This window comes from Neofelis nebulosa, chromosome 1 (genome assembly GCF_028018385.1).
Source record: "Neofelis nebulosa isolate mNeoNeb1 chromosome 1, mNeoNeb1.pri, whole genome shotgun sequence".
NCBI lineage: Eukaryota > Metazoa > Chordata > Mammalia > Carnivora > Felidae > Neofelis > Neofelis nebulosa.
In genome coordinates, this window is record NC_080782.1 from 115,483,690 (window position 1) to 115,506,771 (window position 23,082).

General features: G+C 41.2%; 1 protein-coding gene and 1 non-coding gene across 3 annotated transcripts in view; one reads left to right on the plus strand and one right to left on the minus strand.

The window, feature by feature from the left end:
- ANKRD55 (ankyrin repeat domain 55) overlaps positions 1-23,082 on the plus strand; it is a 528,797-nt gene that overhangs the window by 226,305 nt on the left and 279,410 nt on the right. The window lies entirely within an intron of this gene.
- Positions 21,239-21,340, minus strand: LOC131489793 (U6 spliceosomal RNA). Its single transcript, XR_009250746.1, has one exon. It is a non-coding gene; the product is annotated as a U6 spliceosomal RNA (small nuclear RNA).

Below are 23,082 nucleotides of genomic sequence, written 5' to 3' on the forward strand. Positions count from 1 at the left end.
ACATCTCCTCTATATAGTTCCAAAACATTTTCATCCCCTCCAAAGGAGACCCATACCCATTAAGCAGTCACTACCCATTCCTCCCTTCCCCTCACCTCCTGGCAACCATTAATCTGCTTTCCATTTCTATGGATTTACCTGAATATTTCATATAAATGGTACCATATAATATATAGCCTTTTGTTTCTGTATTCCTTCACCTAGAATATTTTGGAGATTTTCTTATGTTGTTAGCATGTGCTTCATTCCTTTTTAAGGCAGAATAATATTCTACATTTTGTTTATCCATTCATCCATTGACAGACATTGGGTTGTTTGCTACTATGATTAGCACTGCTATGAACATTGATGTACAAGTATTTGAATACCTGTTTTCAGTGGAATTGTTGGGTCATGTGGTAATTCTGTGTTTATCTTTCTGAGGAGCTATCAGAATGTTTTCTATGCTGCTGTACTACTTTTATTTAGTAGGAGGACTTTGATGTTGAAAAATAGTCTTGGTGGCTGGAATTCTGTTCTTTCTGATGCAGATTGGCCAGTGGGGTGAAGAGACTCTAACCAGTGGGTTAGAGTGACAGTAGATTGGGACTGGACCTCTCTGCAACCTTTTTAATCCTTAGTTGTAGGAAGGCACTAACTCTGCTCTTTGCAAAGCTCATTCTACCAAAATCAGTGGAGAAATGGGAGGGAGAAGAGGAGAGTACTGTATTCCAGAGTGAACATGACCAAGTCTAAACAAGAGGCCATTCTGGGACATATTTAATGTAGACAGTTTTGAATCCTAATCACTTCTTTGTAAGAGAACCATGGTATTCTTGTGCATTTATTCATGGTAGTAATTCACCACAATCTTGAGGTCTCTTAGGTATTTGCTGTCTGATGTTGTGTTATAAGCAACTTGAAGGGCAGTACATGTCAGAATCCCATTGTGGGGAGCAGGAGAAAATCAGGCCTTCCAGGAGCATCTGTCATAGAGGGCAATGGGTATAGCGTGGGAGTTACTGAGAAGAGCAGGACTTGAGGGAGGCTATGGAGAGTCAAAGCCAGGGAAGTCACATGTCTGTCATTAGATCTCAGGGCTGAGGGCAGACTGGAAGCAGGAGACAGAGAGAGCCATTTGGAGTAAAGGGCCAGGTCTGCAGTCCAATAAAGGCAGAGACAAGGGTTCTGGATGAGGCATTAGCCATGGATGGGGTTGGAAGGCTTAGAGCTCATTCTTTTCAGGGATTGTCCCATTGGGGGTGTGGGGACAGCCACAGTCAAAGATAGAGTCTGGAAGAGAAAGACTAGCCTTTCTCAATAGGTTCCAGTGAGAGCTTATTAAACAAGTGTTCAGGGAATGATTTAATTTTACAAAAAGACATCTGTCTTTGCAAAGATATTGATATCGAGAATAGATCATAAAACTTGTGACCTGGCAAATGCAGAGTCTCCTTCATCTGAAAATAGTCACCACAGTTCATATTCTTTTCTATATTGTCTAAAACTATAATATGAATAACCGGATCTCACACAGGATTCTCAATTTATTCCTAGGTAAGAGGTCCTTTTCATTTACCTGAAGCACTATAGCAAACAATGCCTCATAGTGGATAGGTGGATATAAAAACCCCAAGAAGTTCATTTCAGGCCAAAGGTGACCACTGCTTGCTTCCCTCACATCTTTTTCTGCTGTAACTCTACCAAAACCCCAAGATGTGGGAGACTGGGGGGGTGGGCAGGTAGGGAGGGTCCCTTTAAGCTCACTTTAGGAACTTTATGTTCACTAGAAAGTAGTTCCTGGTAGGTCAGGAAAGCCTTACTTAGCAAGGGCTAATGAATTTAGGTCTCCAAAATGTCATAGAACATCAGGGATCTTTACTGCAACTTCTTTGTTCTTCTAAATCAAGAGACAGCTCTGTCCCTTGAAGAACAATGTTTATTGAAGAGTCAACTCAGAGACCTTGTGCCCTTAGGCGTGGAATACCTTATCCTCTCCAAAGCACTTCCCTACAAGCACTAAATTGGAGGAAATTCCTTCCAGAGCTCAAGCCCAGAAGGCTGACAATACTGTTAATGGTAGTATATTGAGAAAGAAAAGTTTAGGAGATGGAATGTGGGGGTCCAGGATCCTCCCTGAAGGGAAGAGATCTGGGCTCCTTGGAGCCCTCTGGAGTAGGGCCCCAGTGAACTGATGATAAATAGTGCCTCCTGCTGCAGGGCATACAAACAGCTAAAGATCTGACCCCCTCATGCCTTTATTTCCCTGTGGGAGTTGTGTACAATTTGGAAAGTAGATCAAGGGCATCCTGGCTCCCAGCTGACCACCCCACTTGCAGCCTGGACGTCTGGAGGCCTGGAGACCCCCCACCACAGGCCAGCAACCAGAGGTCCCCAAGTTCACAGAGCTAGTTCCACTTCCCCTGGGTTTCTGCTCTCTGGGGGACTGCCCTTTCCAGAACTTTTCCTCTGTAGGCAGCTCTTTCCAAGGCTCTCAAGACTCCAAACCAAATTGTTTGGGGAGTGAAAAAGTGAAAGGACACATCTTAGAGCAGCAGGGACCAGCTGCTGGGTCAACTCTCCCCAAAACAGAACTTCCTTGGGAGTGCCTGGAGCATTGTCTTTTAAAGCAATTGTCTTTTAAAAAAATAACACAAAAATAAAATATTTTCACTTGAAAGAAGGGGAGAGAGAAAAAGGAAAGAAATTAATTACTAAGGTTGTCCGTCTCCAAGGAAGTTCAGGGGGAAATTTTAGGAACTTTGCTTCTGCTTTTTATTGTATTTACCCGGCCACCCTGCCAAGGGGAGGATGAGAACTCTTTGCGCCTGGTGCACCATTCAAAGCCCTGTGTGCTTAATAGAGTGACACAAATGTCTGTGTTTCTTTTTGCTTTTAACCAAAAGCTGTAGGGAGGGGCCATCCTACAGTTGGAGAGGGCTCTGCCAGTTGGTTCCCGTCCCCCTCACCGAACTCGTTCCCAGCCAGGGCCAAACCAGCCCGGCCGGAAGGGCCTACGGGCCGCAGTCTGGCGGCGGAGGGGCCGGGACAGGGGTGGGGGTGGGGACGCGGACGCCGTTCCTACCGCCCGGCTTGAGGAGACTCGGAGCCGAGCGGGGCTAGCGTGGGCTCTGCCGAATCACGTCGTGTGACAGCTTTTGCCAAAGGAAACTTCGGGAAGCAGGAGGTCGGCGATTCCCTGCTTCCTCCCATCCCCACCCCCACCCCGCCGCTCTCCCTCCTCCTACCCCTCTCCCTCCTCGGCCAAGGGACAGCTTTGGCCGAGGTCAGCTGGCTGCCTTTGTGGCTGCTTCCCAGGAAGGAAGAAGCGTTGTCTGCAGATCAGTTTATCAGCTGGCTTTCCTGTGCCGGAGCGCCGCCGTTTTCCGGGGACGGCTGCCACCCCCGTGATTCCCAGCCTGGGCTGCGGGTGGTGCGTGAGAGCCAGATAAATAGGCCATTGTGAGGCCGCTCAGAATCCAGGTTTCTTATCAAATTATCCAGCAGCGAGAAAGAAATTCCGCCCCTGCTGCCTGTTATCTCAGCTTCTCTTTTCACTCTGCAATTACAGCCATTTCAGGTCCCTCCTCCTCCCCCCTCCCCAATTTTGAAGGGAATATTCAGAAAGCGATTTATTTGTGCAGCTTACAGTGTGAGCAGACTTCGGGGGCTTGTCTCCTAACAGTGCTTCCCCTAGGATTTTGGTTTCCAATCTTGAGTTTGGCCTCTTTGGCTTTGATGTGTGATGTTTCTACTTGACACTCCCACTCAGGAACATCAGTCAACACGGACTGCAAATATCAGGGAGGTAATTCTGTAGGGCTTTAGATACGGTGTGGTGTTGTGTGTGTGTGTGTGTGTGTGTGTGTGTGTGTGTGTGTGTGTGTGTGTGTGTTTAATCTTTTAACTGCTTTATGAACACTGAAGACTTGCAAGGGGAAAACACTAGCGGAAACTGACCATCTGATGGAGACCAGGAGGCAGTGTGATGGTTCTGGGGAGGGATGACTTTGAGGTATTAATGGTGTCTGGTTTTTGTTTTTCTGCTGCAGCGGCTGGCCTACTGTGGAGGAGTTGTGCATAGCTGGTGCTTGACTTGCTAAGTAGCCATTAGCAGGCAGCGCTGGTTTTAGAGCCTATGACCTGTGCAGTTGCACAGGTCCCTTGCTCAGAAGGGGACCCGTGCTTGGGTTACTGTTCTGCTGCTCCCATCTTGACATGTTTAATAATGAGAAGATTCTGCATTTTCATTGTGCACCTGGTTTCAATAAGTTCATAAATTCCGATTTGAGGGATTGGCCTGCCATTAGTTGATAAACTGCTGAGGTTGCTTCTCTTACTTTTCAAAATATCTACTGCATTTTTTCTGATGGATTAGACAATGTTCTACAAACTAAACTGGGCACCCTGGCATCACATCTGTAGTGAGCTCCAGCAGCCTATTGGCAGAACAAGAATGAGCATCCAGGCAAAACTTGCTTCACTCTGTACATAGTCCTTCCTTTAGAAAGCTTAAGATGTTCACTCCTAAAAGATCTAGAGATTTCCATAGTAAGATGCTCATTTGTGCAGGTATCACCTTTCTTTCCTCTCATCCATTTGAAATTCCTAGCTTCCACATCTGTAAGTCACAGCAGGGTTGAAAATGGGCTCATTCCATCAAAAATCTTTCATGGATTTGGAGACCGTGTTTAACACTTTTAGCACCTAAACAACTCTTGGGAAATTACTCTGAATCTGGGACTTGGCATTCCTGACAGAAGAGAGAAAGTGAAAACAGTTCATAGTAAATAAGCAAAGTGCTATTTTTTTAAAAAGAAATCATTTGTGTAAGAAACAATTGTTTTGGCTAAATGAAACAAATATTCCCCTCCAAAAAGTATTCTTTCATTTGCTTACTTCTTCATTCATTAGTTCATGATTTTAATTTTCATTCACTCAACAATGATTCCATAAGACATGTACTAGAGAGATACTGTGATACAACAATGAAAGGAAGGAGGTTCAGAATAGTGGGGATATAAACAAGTGAACAAAGAGTACAATGACATGTTATAGATGCTAAGATAGAAGTATCTGTTAAGATGCTTTAGGGCCAAAAGAGTTCATAGGATCAATTCTATTTGCTCATCACTCATGGGTTCCCTGGATATGACATTTTTTTTCCTTCATGAGCTTTAGTATTATTATTATTGTTAGCAGGTAACATAAAGCAATTGACACGTTCAGAGAGAGAGCTAAAAGCATTTTATGGGCATTTTATCATTTGTCTTAAAATATGATCAATTAGGTTTGTTTAGAAACTCCATTTTATAGAAACAACTTAGAGTGGGATATGATATGTGTGCTCAAGGTCACACAGTGCCTAAGAGGTAAAGTCACTATTTGATTCAGCTGTTCTCCTCCAAAGTGTGTCTTCTCCAGCAAAGCCACACTGCTTCCAGAATCATAGCTGCAGCACCATGTGTAATCATGGTTTGTACAAAGTATTGGAAAAATGGCTTCTACTGTTTCTTATGATTGTTTTTCTTTTCACCTAATATACCGGAACTAGCATCTTCAAAAGGGAATGTTTTTTCCTCCCCTCACTAGTAGGATCACGCTTATTTGCTTCAACAATTTTTGGATGCCATTGCTACACATGACTCCCACAAGACCAGAGTAAACCCCTAAAATGGGGGCTGGGTACAGAGTGGTTTGCCATGGCTTCCTGTAGGAGGAAATTTTGTGGGTATTTTTGTGCCTCCCAGGTAAGGGGTGAATTCTACTTCCTTGGATGATTATGTATTCCCATGTCCCCAACTCCTAAGCAGTCAGTTTTAGGTTTTAATGCCACAAGTGCTGGAAGCCAGACTTTTGAGCTCATTCCCATAACCCCCTTTAGGCTAGTTGATACTAGTGGCTCCTTGTAATAAACTACTTGCGTTTGAAGTTTTAGAGGATCTTCCTGAATGTTACACATAACACTCCAGTAAGGAGAGAACGGTGGAGGGTGGCAGTTTAGAGCCAGGATGGGGCTGGGGTGACACAAAGCTGAAGTGGCCAGGATATGGTTGCAGAGCACTGGAGTGAGTGTTAGAAATAGAATTTAGGTTTTAGTTCTTTCTCTTTTGCAGGGCACTGCTACCTGGAAACCTGAAACTGGATTAGCTTGGGGTAAAACAAAGCAAAATTGACATCTTCTTGAGGAAGGTTTTTTTGTTTTGTTTGTTTGTTTGTTTTTCTCTCCTGGAATCTAGAGACAGACTCTTTGACTGGGTGCTAAGTGTTTTCAATGGGGAGAGGCCCTGTATGGCCAAATTCAGTTCCTCCCACTCTGAAATAGTCCCTTGCTCTGACCTTGACCTGAATCTTTAACAAAGCTGTGAAATGAAAGGCAAGACTAGAAAAGACCAGCAAACAGAGAAAGAAAAGAATCATTCATTGCAACATTGTGAAGAGCTCAGGTGTCTGATTACCATGCTCTCCATTGTTGCTTGGGCCACAGCACGCGGAAGGAGCAATCTTGGTTGGAGTTAAAAAAATATACGTATTATTATTATTTGAGTAGAAAACATAACTAGTCATTCTGGTGGAATCTGATAATGTTTTTCATCCTACAGTTCTGATGAATATTAACCTCTAGTACTTAAGTGGAAAAGTCAGATTTGGAGAGATCAGAAACATAGTAAGTTGTATAAATAAAACCTCTATATGTATAAAAACAATTGTTTTGGAAACAATATGACAGCCTTCTACTACCTGTCTTGGATGGTTAGGTCACCAAGGAAATTATTGAGTGCATCTTTGTTCCTTTATTCATTCACTGTCAGGCAGTTAATAGCTGTGGTACTTTCTGTGCTAAGCACACAGAAGACACAAGCTAATGTGTCCTCAGAGAGCTTATGATGTCCAGAAAAGGTCAAAAACAAAAAGCACATGAACTTGAGGCTCAGACATGTCAGAAGCTACATGAAGGACTGATGGGGCTGGAAGCATAGGGAACTTTCTCGCTGAGCTTCTTTGCTTTGGGGGAAGAGAGCCAACAAGGGTAAGGTTTGTGCTCAGTACTTAGGGGTTGCTAGGGGTGAAGGAGTTATAAAAAGATCAAGCCAGTGTCTGTTTTCCAGGCTCACCACATGCGATGGGTATTTGTCCTATGGAGAGAAGGCTCTCTAGCTTCTAGGAAATATGGAAGGGAGCCCTTTTCTGCATTTATGCCCAATTCACAGTCAGGCTTTGATCCCTGGGAAGAGCATCCTCTCCATTAGGAAGAGTCACAGCCTGGGGAACATTTCCTAGGTAATGGCCCCCCAGGTCATGGATCTTAGCATTGTCCATGGGACTGGGTAGCAACAGTGGAGGCAGTGGTGAGAAGCTTCAGAGGAGCCCACCTGAAGGAGGTCTATAGCAGGAGAACAGCAAACCTTCATGAGGCACTGTTGGCTGACTCCCTGTTGGGTAACACTGGGAGGTGAGCTGAAACATGGGACAAAGAGCCATTAGTTCAGATACTTGCAGTGAGAGTAGTTTCACTATACCCACAGGCTGGTGCAGCCCAGTAGAGGATTGTATACAGACTTGATTTCAAGGCAGTGTGAGAGAAACCACCACAGTGGTCTTTGCAGACACCCTTTCAATTCAAAGGGTTTATCATGTTATGAAACAAAACTATGGAAAGTCAGAGAAGGATTTATTCAAGTGTTGCATCAGACATCGATTTAATTATGGAGCTCTCTGCATCCTCTCCACTTTATGTATATCCTTTGGCCTCACCTGAGGCTAGTTCTAGAGTCATATATTTTATCACAATTAAAAAACAAAAGAATAAGTAATACTCTTCGATTATGAACAGTATATCATAAATTGACATTAAACCAAAATAACAGTACTGTCATAGAACTTTTAAAAACTGTTTCAAGTCTTTATGTGGGTAATTGTAAACATAGATCTTACTAGTCTTCTTGAATGTTAATTTATTACTCTGAAGTTATGTACAGAGCTTTTTAGATTAGTAACATAACAATGTAAATGTACTTAACACTTTCTGAGATGTACAATTAATGGATAAGATAGTAAATTTTATGTTATGTATATTTTACCACAATTAAAAAGGAAGGTTAATAAAAAAAAAAAAATTCCAGGCTCAGAAGTTTCAGAACTGTAGAGTCATGTAGAGAAAAAGACCTAAATGTACTTGAGTAGTCTGTATTGTTAGTATATGCTTTTTAGGAAGCCACACATATTTCTTTGTCCCTGCCCTTTATTACATGATAAAACACATTTACAGATTCCATATTTGTCATGGAGGATTAGAAAGGTGCTTTGTTATCCTTTATCAATGTGGTGGAGGCTGCTGGTGGCCAGTGATATCCAAGGTCTCCTCTTCTTGGATTTCCCATTCATGGCACTTCTTAATCCTGTATATCAGGGCAAAAGACAGGGCTGGGAGATTAGACTAGTTCTCATCAGAGTGAATGTGCCTCCCTGAAGACCAGGCAGTATTTCCACGAGCTCTTTTTGCTTCTCTGATTTGCAAATGGAGATGAGTCCAAAGGCTCAGAGGAAGGCACAACTCTAAAAAGGAATGAGTCTGGATCCCTAAATGACTGTGTGGAACTTCACTGCAATCTTGCATGAGACTGTGACAGAAATGAGAATAAACTTGTTGCATTAAGCCACTGGCATTTTACTCTTGTTAAGCATCTAGCCTACTCTGAGTAACACAACCATAAAAGGTAGTACAGAGACAGGATGTATAGTACTGTACCTGTAAGCTAAGGAAAGGTCAGACAGGCAAGGGAAATGGAAATTACATGTCTAATGATTCCCAGGTGTAAGCATTTCATGTTGCTCATTAATCATGTGGCAAATATGTTTAAATAAACATAGACAAGCTATTCCTGTTCAACAAATATCTCAAGGGAAAGGGATTTTGTTGAAGCTTGGATCAGAATGTTAATGCCTCCCTTTGGGCCCAGCACAGCAGTTGCAGCAGGAATCAGAAAGAAAGACTTCTCTGGAGAGGATGAAAAGGCACCTCAAGGGGAGAGTCAGGAGCAGCCAGGACAAGAGTTCCATTCAGAATTCTTGTTCCCCCAGGTTTTGGAGACTTGAGGGTTTTTTTCCCCTAAAATGATGATCAATGCTAACACCAGACAAAGGAAATTAAGGCACCCTGACACATAGGAGTTTCCCAAACAGTGTTCATCCAGTCCTGCTCCTGGTCCCATCCCACCTTTGGTTCTAAGTTGTTCTCATGGACAATGTGTTGAAGACTGGATCTTGCCTGTTGAGCCTGGCTGTGCAGCCCAAGACAAATCATCACCCCTGCAACTTGGAAGAAAGTCCTTAGTTTTGGCCCCAGTATGGATCTTTGCTCAGTGGTACTGTCAACCAGTTTGTACTTCCCAAAGTAGAATGACTTCTCAGCTTCATACCTGTAGTTCTTGGAGATTAGTAGCATTCATTAAATGAGTTCATATTCACTTAGAATAAAATCTATACCATGCTCTCCAGGATTCTGCATGATCTGGCCTCTGTCCTTCTTACTATAACATCTTGGGCTGCCTTGCCCCCTTATTCACCATAGGTACCCTGATTTTTTAGTTCCTGAAAGATGCAAGCTCTTTCTCAGGGCCATTTAGCATGCTGTTTCCTGTACCTAGAAATGCTCTCCTCCCAGCTCTTGCTATTCTTAGTTCCTTTGGTTCCTTAGATCTCAGCCTTGAAGACTCTTCCACAGAGAGTCCTATTCCGACCCACCCACCTAAGCAGATCATCTCTTGCCTGCCTCAAACCCTCTCAAACCCTCTCAAATTCTAGCCATTGTGACAGAAATAGACCTGTTCACCTGTCACCTGACAGCTTCAGCTGCACTTGGCTTCTTTCAGTTTCTGCTCCAGGATTTCAGAGACTCCAGGGTTTTTCTGATGCTGCATTAGGAGCTTTGCAGCTTAGCCTGGGAATGGGAGGAAGTTGAAAACCCAAAACCAATAGTAACTGATGGGCCAGTGCTTCTCTCTTCTGCCCCTTAGGTGGACAGTTTTGAGGAGCATTCTACACAATTCCTCAATGTCCGTACAGGATCATCCCCATGAACCACAGCAGTGACCAACTTGAGACTCTACCCTAGTTTCAGCTTTTCTTCTCTCCTTCTTTCCCTTTCCTTTTCCCTTTCCTTTTCCCTTTCCTTCTTTCCACTTCTGTTCCCTGGGGTCACTTCCCAAAATAAGCTACCTGCATACAATCCCTGGCCAAGTTTTCCATGGAGAAGTTAGGTGAAGAAAGTCCTCTCCTTCATTTAATATCTTAGGGTTTTAGTTTTTCTCATAGCACTTATTACAACTTACATTAATTTTATTTATTTATACAATTATTTTTTTTCTTCTATGCAATCCTAATTCTATACAACTAGAATATAAACTCCGAAGGGCATGAACCTGGGCATTTTCAACTACTGTTGTTCCTCAGCAACTAGTGTGAATCGCTTGGCACAGACACACCATCACTAAATGTATATAAATGAACACATCTCTAAAATGCTACATTTTAAGAATGATTCTTGTATTCTAAGCATAGAGAGACAGTATAGCATACTGGTTGAGAACATACAATCTGAAGTCAGACTTTCTTGGGTCACTTCCTGACTGTGCCATTTAAGTACCTTAGTGGCCTCAAGTCAGTTATCAAATCAGGCTGGACATCCCAGTTTGTAAAATTGGATTAATAATAGTACCTAAAACATTGGTTTGTTATGATGCTCAAATCTGTTACATATAAAGCACTCAGTACAGTGCCTGGCACATAATAACCACCAAATATACTTTATTCCTTTAATCTTCCCCTTTTTATAGTCATTGAATAAAATTCAGACTTGCACAGATGTAGTATCCATTCTATATCTTTCATATTTGTTAGTCCTCTGGCTTAATTTTCCAAGTATGCCTGAATTGAATAATATCAGTCTAATGACCCCTAGCTGAGAATCAGAGGATTTAGGGGTGTGGTACTGTAAATATTACACGTCTTTGATTCCCCCCTAAGAAGTGCTTTGAGAACATACTTAGATTAGTCAAAAGTAGACAAAGACCTGGGGCACCTGGATGGATCAGTCCTTGGGGTATCTGACTGTTGATTTCGGCTCAGGTCATGGTCTCATGGTTCGCGGGTTCAGGCCCCATGTTGGGCTCTGTGCTGACTGTGTGGAGCCTGCTGGGGATTCTCTATCTGCCCCTTTCCTACTCACGCTTTCTCTCTTCCAAAATAAATAAGCAACAACAACAAAAAGACAAAGACCAGTGCTAATGTGCAATATGTTAGTTTCCTCTGTTTCTTGTCTTTTTAGGGCTTACTTCCATGTGATTATATTTTAAAGTTGTAGGCTAGAACCACAGCTGAAAAAGCTAATTATGATCATATTTCCCTAAATGTTTTGTGAAATTATAATAATTTTTTTTTTTAATTTTTTTTAACGTTTATTTATTTTTGAGACAGAGAGAGACAGACCATGAATGGGGGAGGGGCAGAGAGAGAGGGAGACACAGAATATGAAACAGGCTTCAGGCTCTGAGACGTCAGCACAGAGCCCGACGCGGGGCTGGAACTCACGGACCGCGAGATCATGACCTGAGCCAAAGTCGGACGCTTAACCGACTGAGCCACCCAGGTGCCCCAATTATAATAATTTTTAAATAATCATTTAAAGCAATGATTAAATGTTACATTGAGAAATGCTGCTGGAATGAGGGTTGGAATAGATGACATTAGTGATATGAATACGTACTATGGGCTGTTTATTCTCCTATTCCCCTCCCTTTCTGGCCCATCAGGAGCAAGGCTCTTCTCTTCCAGGTAGAAAGAACTCATGTTCCATCAATATTGGCATTGTGTGTGTCACTCTGATAAGACAGTTTGTGCCTACTTAGGGGCTGGAAAATGTCAGTGCCTTGGTTCTAGAGCAAAACCTAGAAAGCATTCTGCTTGGTCACCAGCCTCCCTTCAGGTGGCTGTAAGAAAAAAGTCAGAGATGGTGGGTTTCAGTGCTGAAAACTTCAATCCAAGACAAAGAGACTGTGTGTCAGCATGTGGGAGGGTGGCAGAGAGGTAGATGCCTGGATGTTGCTCTTGGGCTATGGAAGGGAGGCAGTGCTGGACCTTTCCTGTCATGTTACTTCCGCTTCCCAACTTGCAAAGAAGAGCATGCCCCACTCCTCTGACTTCCCTTTTAACTTCCTTTTCTTACTGATCCCAGCCTGCAAGGAAGACAGGTGGCTAGGCCCTGGGTCAGGGTTGGGTAAGGCAAGTGACCAAGCAGAATGGCTAGGAAATAAGATGATGGTAGAGAGAGAGGGATTATGACTCAGGAGTTTCCCTCTGAGGTGGTGCTACAGTGTGCCGTCATAACATAAGAGTAGTAGAATAGGGAGGCAAGAAAGTGTGGTGAAATGTTGAAGAGAGGAGATCTGGGCCCTGATTCTGCTGCTGGCTAGTTTTGTGATCTTCTCTTTGAGCCTATTTCCTGGAGAATGGACAAATGATTTTCTAACTTGGGCAGTTGGTGATTTTCCATCAGCAGATTTTTAGCCCTTCACTTTGTGTAGTCTGATTCTACCTACATCTCACTTTTAGGTGGTCTTGACCTTACAAAAGTCAGCAGGAAGCTTAGGTGGTGGCTTTTGCAACAGGAATCTGATTTTAAATGCTATTATTTTTCAAGCACATTAAACTAGTACTTGAAGTCTATTTTTTAGTTGTTGTTGTTGTTGTTGTTTTTAATCTAGAAGACTGTGCTTCAGAGTTGGATTTAGCCTATGACATGGTATGCAGTGTGGATGGCTGAGCTCCATAAAAATGATAAGATATCCTGAAATTATATATGTGTGTATGAATGCATATGTGTGTGTGTATGTGTATGTACACATATTCATGTGTGTATGTGATTGGGTTTAAATAGCATATCACTTTTTCAAAAGTTCCTTTATGGCATTCCATGTGATTTCAACACAATTTTGTTATATTCTATTTTATCTCCATTATTTTCTTGCCTCATTGCCATTCCTGTCCATATTGCTGCTCAAAGCAGAATTTTAAGAACACCTCAAGGTGTTTTTAAATTAAGAGTAAACAGCTCTAGCCGACACCTCCAGCGTGGCACAGTGACACAAGCCAACACAAACAGGGAGTGGGAGGTGTGCTGACAGCTCTGAGCACTGAGACCTCAGGACTGGTTTGGTGAGGCAGACCTAGAATCAAGCAGTGACTTGTGGAGGAGCCAAAGAGGATGCAGTCATGTTGTCTCTTGTTCCAGCTCCCTGTACAAGGAAAGGAAATTCTAGAAGGGGCTGAGCCCTTCTTTTAGTCAAAGCAAGAGAAGATACATGCACAACTTGGGTGGGAAGGCAAGTCTACAGATGCTAACGCAGCACCTCCTATATAAGGTCGTAGTGTTGTGGCAGGACTTGTTCCACATACCTTCTTTTGTGTTTAGTGTCTGGAAGCAGTAACTAAAGCTCCAACATTATCCTGCGTATTAATTAGGATATAAGTTGGATCATTGTAATGACAAGATTCCCAAATACAGTGGCTTCAATAAGAGAATACTGTTTCTCTCTTACACGGAAGCTCAGGTATCCTGTCCAGAGTTGGCTGGTAAATAATCATGTTGGTGACCCTTCTCATGTAAAGCACCTTGCTCCCCTAAATGTTCTTCAGTTATCCTATTTAAAAATGAAGCTACTCCATAGCCATACAATAAGTCTCAAACATCTAAGAGAGTTTGTAGAAAAACAAAGGAAGTAGAGAAGATCAAGCATGCATCTCAGTGGGTGTTCGCAGTGGGGCCTAGAGGTTACATGGAGCCTTTACCATATGGTTTATAATATTTCCTCTGCCACTTGCTAGCCTGTGGGCTTGGGCAGGTTACTTAACCTCTTTGTGCCTATTTTATACAAAGATGATAATAGTACCTCCCTTGTCGGCTTACATGTTGTAGGCTTACATGTATGACTGAGTCAATACATGCAAAGTGCTTAGAATAGCATCTAGACAATAACTTAACCCAATAGCAGACACTGTTGATTCCTTACCCATATCCATTGGTACTCACCTTCACCATTTTGTAAACTCCAGATGCTTTTATACTGTAAGAATTTGTGACTCTCCTTCCAGGCTCCCTCTGGCCTCTGGGGGTGTGCTCTACTGCATGCAGGACAAACTGTATGTGCTGAGAAGTTAAAAGATAGCAAGTAGCCTGCAACCAGGAAGTTGAACGGTCCCCAACATCTTTCTTATTCCTTTTTTTTTTTTTAATTTTTTTTTTAACGTTTATTTATTTTTCAGCCAGAGAGAGACACAGCATGAACCGGGGAGGGGCAGAGAGAGAGAGGGAAACACAGAATCCAAAGCAGGCTCCAGGCTCTGAGCCATCAGCCCAGAGCCCGACGCGGGGCTCGAACCCGCGGACCGCGAGATCGTGACCTGAGCCAAAGTCGGACGCTTAACCGACTGAGCCACCCAGGCGCCCCAATCTTTCTTATTCCTTGAGTGAGACAATGCTAAGGCATTTTCTACATTACCCTGCAGAGGTCCCCAGGACAACTGAGCCCTGACTGTTCACATTAGCAACCTGCTTTTTGGCATATTCGTATTGCTTCCTTGCTTTCCATGGTTCATTTCCATACCCTCCTGATCGTCCATCTTCCTGGCATAACCACCCAAATTAACTACCTGTATTCATCATTAGCCTTTGGGAAACCTCAGCTAAGGTAATTTTCACTTACTATACACTTTTGCCCAAACGCGATGATCTTAGGATGAACTGTGATCCTGGCAGCCCTAACCCTTCCCTTTTCATACACCTCTATCTTCTGGTGTCCCTCTTCTCACTTTAACAGTTACATCTGCACCAGGATGAGACAAATGCAGACACCTCTACCTCTCAACACCCCTTCTCCCCTTGTCCCACACTGACGTATATACAGTCCCATGAAAACCAGGCCACAAAGGAAATGGAATGTTGTGGCAGAGAATATTCAGTATCTTTGGGGGCTGGTTGCTCTGCCTTACTTCCTTCAGGCTTGTTCTGATTTCTGTTGGGGTCTGCACACATGGCATATTGCTTAGATCTGTGCCTGGGTTATGATTACACATTAAATCTGAGACATGGGGGTGGACCCAGGTACACAGCTCTACATCCTGTTGTGATGGATAAGCATTCTCTTTCCATTTCCTCCCTGGGGCAGAGAGAGGATGGAAGTGTTTTTCATGAAGACAGGAAATATCTTCACTACTGCTTTGTGAACTAGATAGAATGATCTTCAAAAAGCAGGTCCACTGGAGTGAGGAGAGACCATATGTGGGCTGGATTTTTGACTGAATGATTAAATAATAGTGATCTCTGTGGCCACACCCTGCTATTTTACACAAGGTGGTGGTGGGTGGGGGGACAACTTGGCAAGATAAAAATCAGTGTTTACCACTTTAAAATGTACTATCATTTCACTGTTACATTTATGCAAGACCCAGTTCCAAGAAGCCCAAAAATAATTCAGGTAATCCTCATTCTGCAGAATTCTAATATGTGTGAATTTCAGTCACTATGGTTTCCTTAGTTTAGTTAAAGGAAAGCAGTTCCCTCCAACAACACAGTTAAAATTTCAGTTATTATGGCGAATGAACTGTGACTACTGGCATAGAGGATGAACTTTGCTGCTGTCAGTACACAAATCATTTCTGAAATATGTGCATCATGATTAGTTATTTACCAGTCATGTTACTTCTTTCAGAACTCAGTTGACAATTGGTCACTGGGCATCTGTTATTCAGTTTACCCACAGACAGCAAAGTGTGTAGTTGTGTTGCCTCTTTGTCTTCAGTTATAACTCATGTGACAATTTACAGGATTATCAGTGGAATGAATTGTCCAACAAAAATGGAAGAGGGAAAAGAAACAAAAAATAATAACATAGAAAGTAAAATTCAAATTGAATGTAAATGGAGTTTAGGAAATACACCTAAGCCTAGGAAGTTTGACATTGGAGCCATTTTAGAGATTCACGATAAGCAACCAAAAGAACTTAGTGACGGTGAACTTATCACCGTAAACAAGGGAATTACAAAAAGATGAAGATGTCCCAGGGGAAATGATGCCAGCCCCCCTCCCCACAAAATACGTGTATGTATGTATATGTATATATATATATATACATATATATATGTATATATACATATATACATATATATATGTATATATATATATATATATCACACTAAAGACACTTACATATCTCACTGCCTGGAAAGTGCAAAGGATAAAATGGTGAAGCTGATCCAATTTTAGGAAGGACACTAACAATTTACCAAGGCATGGAAAAGATACTTGCTCTGTATTATAAATTATATGAAAGAAGGCAGGTACTGCTCTAATTATTCTAGGTAAGTTTTTACAAAGAAATAAAACACTTCAATTCTTAATATTTCTAATCAGCTAAATTATAGTGTACCACATAAATATTTGTTTTACTATATTCTTCATTTCCCTATACATTTATAACTGACAGTGAGAGTGTTTTTAATATTTTAACAAAAATTTCTAAAGGTCATGGACCAATTGTAATTTCCCCAGTGATTATTAAAATCATTTTGCAGTTTCAGCCTGCACATCATTTTTACAATGTTGTGCTACAGTGCAAGGACTGCCTGTACTTGAGGTTTTATCTTATTTATTAGGAACATGAAAACACATGGGCTTTGGATCCTGTGTGCCTGGGTTCACATCCTCTCTAACACTGAACTGCTTGCTGTCCACTGCTTGTCAAGTACACCAACCTGAGATTCAGTGTTCATATGTAAAGAACAGAAATAATAATATTTACCACATGGAGTTCTTGAGGCCCTGGATGAGAAGGCCTCTGGAAACCCACTTGACATTCAGGAAGCATTAAAAAAATAAGCTCCATGAAAGTGGAGACCCTGTCTCTTTTCTTTGTTGTAGTATCCCTGGCATTTAGAGCAAAGCCTGACTTAAAGTAGTTGCTCAATAAATTATTTGTTGATTAAAAGAATGAAGAGTCACATTTAGCATTCAAAAGATGTTAGTGACTTGATTGTCTTCCTGTTTTGCTTACTTCTTGGATGCTGTACAGCTTCAGAGTTGAAGACATCATGGGATCCAGTTCTACTGAGAAGTCAGTTGGCTTATCATTGACCTGTAATATTGTCCATCTCTTATAGTCATGCCTTGTTGGTCCCTGCCCATTTGGTTGAGGCAGCAGGGCCACTCAGCAAGGTTAACATTTTTCATATAAGTAGGGAACTCATAGAAATCTGGAGGAAACACATTAAGACTTCAAAAATGGGAGAAGAAAAGAATAATTGATTTGCAAATAAAAATATTTGGAAAAATTCAGCCTCACTAGTAACCAAGGAAATACAAATCAAAACCAGAAAGCTGTTTTCTTTGTGATCACATTGTCACAGACTTCCAGAATGATGGAGACAGACTAGTAAGAGTAAGGTGGCGCAGACCTTTTCTCAACTGCTTTTTGCTTGTGAGCTTTGCTATCATCCTTTTAGAAAGCAGTTAGAACACAAGCATCATCAGCCTTTGACTTAGTAATTTTACTTCTGGAAATTGATCTTGAGAATTCAATACAGATGAAGCTTTAGTGTGAAGATTTTCATCACAGTGTTATTTTTAGAAGTGGAGATGGGAAACTACATACATGTCTGAAAATAGGGATTGTTTAGGTGGAAGATGGAATAAGCACTTTCTATTATGTAGTGCACGTCTATAAAGAGTTTGTGTATAAAGAGTACATGTCTATAAATGTGATAGAACATTGTATAAAATATATTTTTAATTACATCTAAAATCCAAGTACTGATGCCTTAATGCCACTCTTGAAAGAAAATACTCCAAATGTGAATAATTACCATTTGTTATGGCTCCACCATATTCCAGGGGCTTTGAATATTTTATCTCTAATTGTCACAACAATCCTGCATGGTAGATATTATTATGCCAATTTTACAGATGAGAAAATGAGGCTGAGAGACCCAGGTAGCTTTTCTGAAGCACCAGCTAATTATGTGTATGTCCCTGACATTAAAACCTGCACTTTCCTGCCAAACAGGCTCTTTTCCTTGTTTGGTTGAAGTTTGTTCTTTTCTGTTTTGTTTTTTTAATTATGAAAAAAATTTTCTAAAATTTTCTAAGTTTTTGTGTTTATTTAGAAACATAGACCATAACCATAAACCTGGTTAAAAGAAAACAGTGCAACCATTATAAGTTGTTTACTCACTCTGAACCTCAGTTTCTATCAAATAAATAAGCCCTATCCCCACTCACTTTGTAGGGTTCTATACTGAAATTCATGTGAGATAGCAGACAACATGTATCAAACCTTTCGAAGTTATAAAAGGAAAAATGCTCAAGTCTTAAGTGTTCTTATTCTAACTTCCTAAATAAAAAATTTGATTTACTTTAGTTATCTATCTATCTATCTATGTATTAACTATCATTATTACTTTAAATAATAGAAGAGCTAAAAACCTTCAATAGAATGAGTGCTTTCTCAGTCACAGATTTTAATGTCTATCTTAGTTAAGAAATGGGAGGGTCATTGTTTTTGCACAGTTGATATGGAAAATGAAGCACATGTCCAGCATTCTTTGGGAAAGGAAGTAGAAAGCTTCCCTATCAGATGTTTTGGAAAGAAGGTAGCTGTGGAATAGGCTGGGAGTGCCAGTCCGGAGCTTTCCAAAAGCATTTTCATTGATTCTTGTTGAATATTCATGGACTTGAAACTTTCTGCCTCTGATTGTCCATTCTCTGAGTCTGGCACACTGCAGCCAATGGTTTTCTGGTTGTTTTCCTGAGGGTTTCTTGGTGGTGTTTTTGCTGAATATTGCATTGTGTGAGTGAGTGAGTGAGTGAGTGAGTGAGTGAGTGAGTGAGTGAGTGAGAGGTGTGTGGGTATGTTAAAGCACAGCCAGATCCTGGGCATTTATAGAGCATTGCCTTCAGGGACTGTTTATTCTGGACTCTCTCCAGGATGCCAGACTCGTTCTAGATGATTCGTTCTGACAAAAGGACAAGGCTTGGCTCATCCTTAAAGATTATTCAGATTATGCACCTTGCCAGTTTATTTGTGTTTTGCCCCAGAGGGCATCCTGCAAACCCCCGGAAAAACTTAAGAGATGTGAACATCTTGCTCTTTCTGCACCCAAAGAGAGCCTCCTGATCAGCTTCCAGGGAAGTAAGTAGAAATGTTTGGCTGGGGCAGCTACAGCTTGACTTTCCCACAAAGTTCAAAAGGTTATTTAGTCAGTGACTCCCTCCTGCCACCTGCTTGTGTGCAGCTACAATTTTAACTGCAGGATTGCCTGCCTCCTGGATCATTTAAGGAAGGTGACTTCAGAGTGCAGTGCCATTGGGGAACTTGCTAAAAAGAAGTGATTTTTTTTCTTCTTCTTTAAGAGAGAGGGAGAGAATGTGGCATGGAGTCAAAACATCAATTAAATATACAATTGGCTCCATTTACATGATAAGCTTTGAGTCCAGCCTTAGACACTGAATAGTAGCTTTCTCCCCGCACAGGATGCAACCATAAAGTGGGGTGCTTCAGGCTGGCTGGAGACTGCTCAGGCCCTTCTCTCTCAGCTGTAATAACATTCCCTGTGATGTACATCCCACCAACAGCATTCAGCCTTGGAGGAAGTTTAACTTCCTGATTTAAACTTAAAAAAAGGAAAAGAAAAGCTTTTTTTCCTTGTTTTTTCCTCAGGATTAGGCTGCAGTTTTGAATTTGTTGTTGTACTCCCTAGTACTTATTTATATGTGGAAAATGCAGTCCCATGTGTTGATCACAACCTTTGGCAGACTCTGGTAAGATCACAGCTGAGGTGGGAGCTGATTGTAAATTGTTTCCATGAGTGTGTTAATTATTTTCTTATTGGACCCTTTTTTCTCTGTATAGCACTTGGGTGTATGGTCAAGTGATAGGTTTTAAAAATTTACATAGAGAAGACAATTTTCAGAGAAACTAGAAAAACAATATGTAACAATAAAGGAATGGATGTGTTCCAGAATAGCAAAAGTTTGCAAACTTTTTGTGACAGGGCCCGGTAGTGTAATTTTAGGCTTGTGGGCCATTCGAGCTCCATCACAACTACTCAACTTTATTATTGTAGTGCAGAATCCAACAGTGGTCTATGGATTAGACTGTGATCCAATAAAACTTTATTTACAAAGTCAGGCAGTTGTTTGCAGGCCCACCATAATTATGGTGTAATCTATCTGGTATGTTGCTTTCAGCTGAAAATAAGGGAAAACCTAACTAAAGGTAGCCTGAAAATCACATTAATCTCACGTTAGAAGATCATCTCATGGGGCACCTGGGTGGTTCAGTCGGTTGAGCATCTGACTACAGCTCAGTTCATGATCTCACTATTGGTGAGTTTGAGCTCCCTCATCGGACTCTCTGATGACATCTTGGAGCCTGGAGCCTGGAACCTGCTTCCAATTCTGTGCCTCCTTCTCTCTGCCCCTCCCCCACTCATGCTCTGTCTCTCTTTCAAAAATAAATAAACATTAACAAAAAATTTAAAAAGTTCCTCTTGTGTAAGAAGAAATCTAATAGGAAAGTCCCAGGGCTGGTTAATTAAAGCAGTTTGATGATGTCATCAAAGGTCCAAGTTTTCTTCAGTCTTTCTGCTCTCCCACCTTTAGCTCATTGGCTTGTTCTCAGGCTGACCTGCCTCATAGTTACAAGATGGCTGCCATGGTTTTAATGTTACAGGTAGATGCGACAACATTCAGCAGAAAAATTAGACTCCTGCCCACCTCCCACCCCCCACATTTCTTTTTCTAAGAGCAATAAAATCTTTCCAAGAAGAGCCTTCTGTTTCATAGACTATGTCTTATTGACCAGAACTGGGACAGAATGTTTCAAGAAGGATTTGGACTAGGTCACTGTTAGCTGTCTACAGCTCCTATGTGACATCAAACTCGGTGATATAAAACAATCAAAATTTCTTCGGTCACAGTTCTGGAGTCTAAAATCAGTATCACTGGGCTGAAATTAAGGTGTTGATAGGGTTGTGCTCCCTCTGGATGTTCTCAGGGAGAATCCACTCCTTGCTTCTTCCATCTTCAGGGTGCTGCTAGTGTTTCTTGTCATGCGGCCACCTCAGTCCAGTCTTCAAACCTCTCTGCTCCATTTTTGTACCACCTCCTTTGTGTGCCCATGTGAAGTCTCCTTTTGCCTCTCTCCCTCTTTTAAATGTGGAGCTCTTCATGAATTTGTGTGTCATTCTTGTGCAGGACCATGCAGTTTTCTCTATAGTGTTCCATTTTTAGTATGTGTATTGTGGAAGCTTCTCTCTTGTGATGACACTGATGATGGCAGTTAGGGCCACCCAGCTAATCCAGCAAGACCCTTAACTTAATCACATCTGGAAAGACCCATCTCCCAAATAAGGTGACATTTATAGGTCCAATGATTAGGATGTGATAGCTTCGGGGGGCATTGTTCACATTGCTCATTTCTGTTAGAGTAACAGAAAACTTTGACTGTCAAAGTAAAAAACTTTGACATTTTCTGAAAGAAAGCCATTAAATCAGTTACTGGCAAGAGAGAACTACTTTGACTGCTTTATATTAGTGAAGATTTACTTAAGCCAAATAAAGGAGGTGTGGACCAAAAATCATTGGCTTCAGCCAGCAGGGAAAATCTGGAATAGGATGATTAGGTAGGCAAATAACAACTGCTGTAGCATTTGCATTTGGTGATTGTTGTGTTTAGCAAAAGCATATAGTGACTTAGGAAAATATTTTGTATAAAATAAGATAGGAAAAATTTTTTATCTATAGTGCAGTCACAAGTGAAATATTCTTGTCTATAAAAAAGATGAAGAGACAATAGAGACAATACACTAAAAAATTACTATTGGTTGAGGTGCCTGGCTGGCTCAGTTGGAAGAGCATGTGACTCTTGATCTCTGGGTGAGTTTGAAACCCACAGGTATAAAGATTACTAAAAATAAATAAATAAGATTAAAAAAATTACTAGTGGTTGTGTGGAGGTAATGGGAATATGAGTGATTGAGTTTTTTCCTCTCCTTTTCTGTATTTTCTAAAATTTTAATAAAAATTATATACATATTACTTAAATTAAAAAATATATTTTAAGAATAAATCAATAGCATTATATTGTTAGATTGTAATATTGGAGTTTAAAAAATTATTTCTGTTTATTTTGTATCCTTTCACTTAATTTCTCTCTCAGTTAACTGTATCATGAAATTGTACAGAAAAGCCACAGATTCTGCCCAAAATTTTTGCTTTCAAAGAGACCCAAACTCCTCACATAGTCGCTAGTTATCTTTCTGAAACACAGGTTGTGACATACATGATGCTTCTCATCAAAAACATTTAATGTTTCTCTCTTACTTTAGAAAATCTTACCTTCCTTCCTCCCTCCCTCCTTTCTTTCTTTCTTTCTTTCTTTCTTTCTTTCTTTCTTTCTTTCTTTCTTTCTTTCTTTCTTTCTTTCCTTCTTTCTTTCTTTCTTTCCCTTTGTTCCTTCCTTCCTTCCTTCCTTCCTTCCTTCCTTCCTTCCTTCCTTCCTTCCATTCTTTTCTGGCTTTCAGAGTTCTCCACAACCTCATCCACACAAAGTGTCTGGCACTGGACACCCACTACATTCAGTCATGTGCCTCTTGCACCCATCTTTGCGCATTCCACAACCTTTAGTGCTCTTCCTAAAGCTGATCTCTAACTCAGGATTCTCCATTTCTCCAGCTGGAAGGGCAGCATCAGTTTCACTTGGGAACTTACTAGAAATGCAAATTCTCAGGCCCCACCCCATATTTACTGAATCAGAAACTCTGGGGATGAGCCTATTTATTGATGCATGTTGTAACAAGCCTTCTAGGTAATTCTGATATGGGCTGGAGTTTGAAAGCCCAAGGGGTAGCTCTCTTTGTCCTACGTTCTTCATTATTGCATTCTTATATCTGTGGTGATCATCATTGACAGAATTAACCACCATATTATTCTTCCTAGAGAATTAGTTTGTAAATCAATTATACAAGCATGTGTGGCCTTCCAAATGAATAACA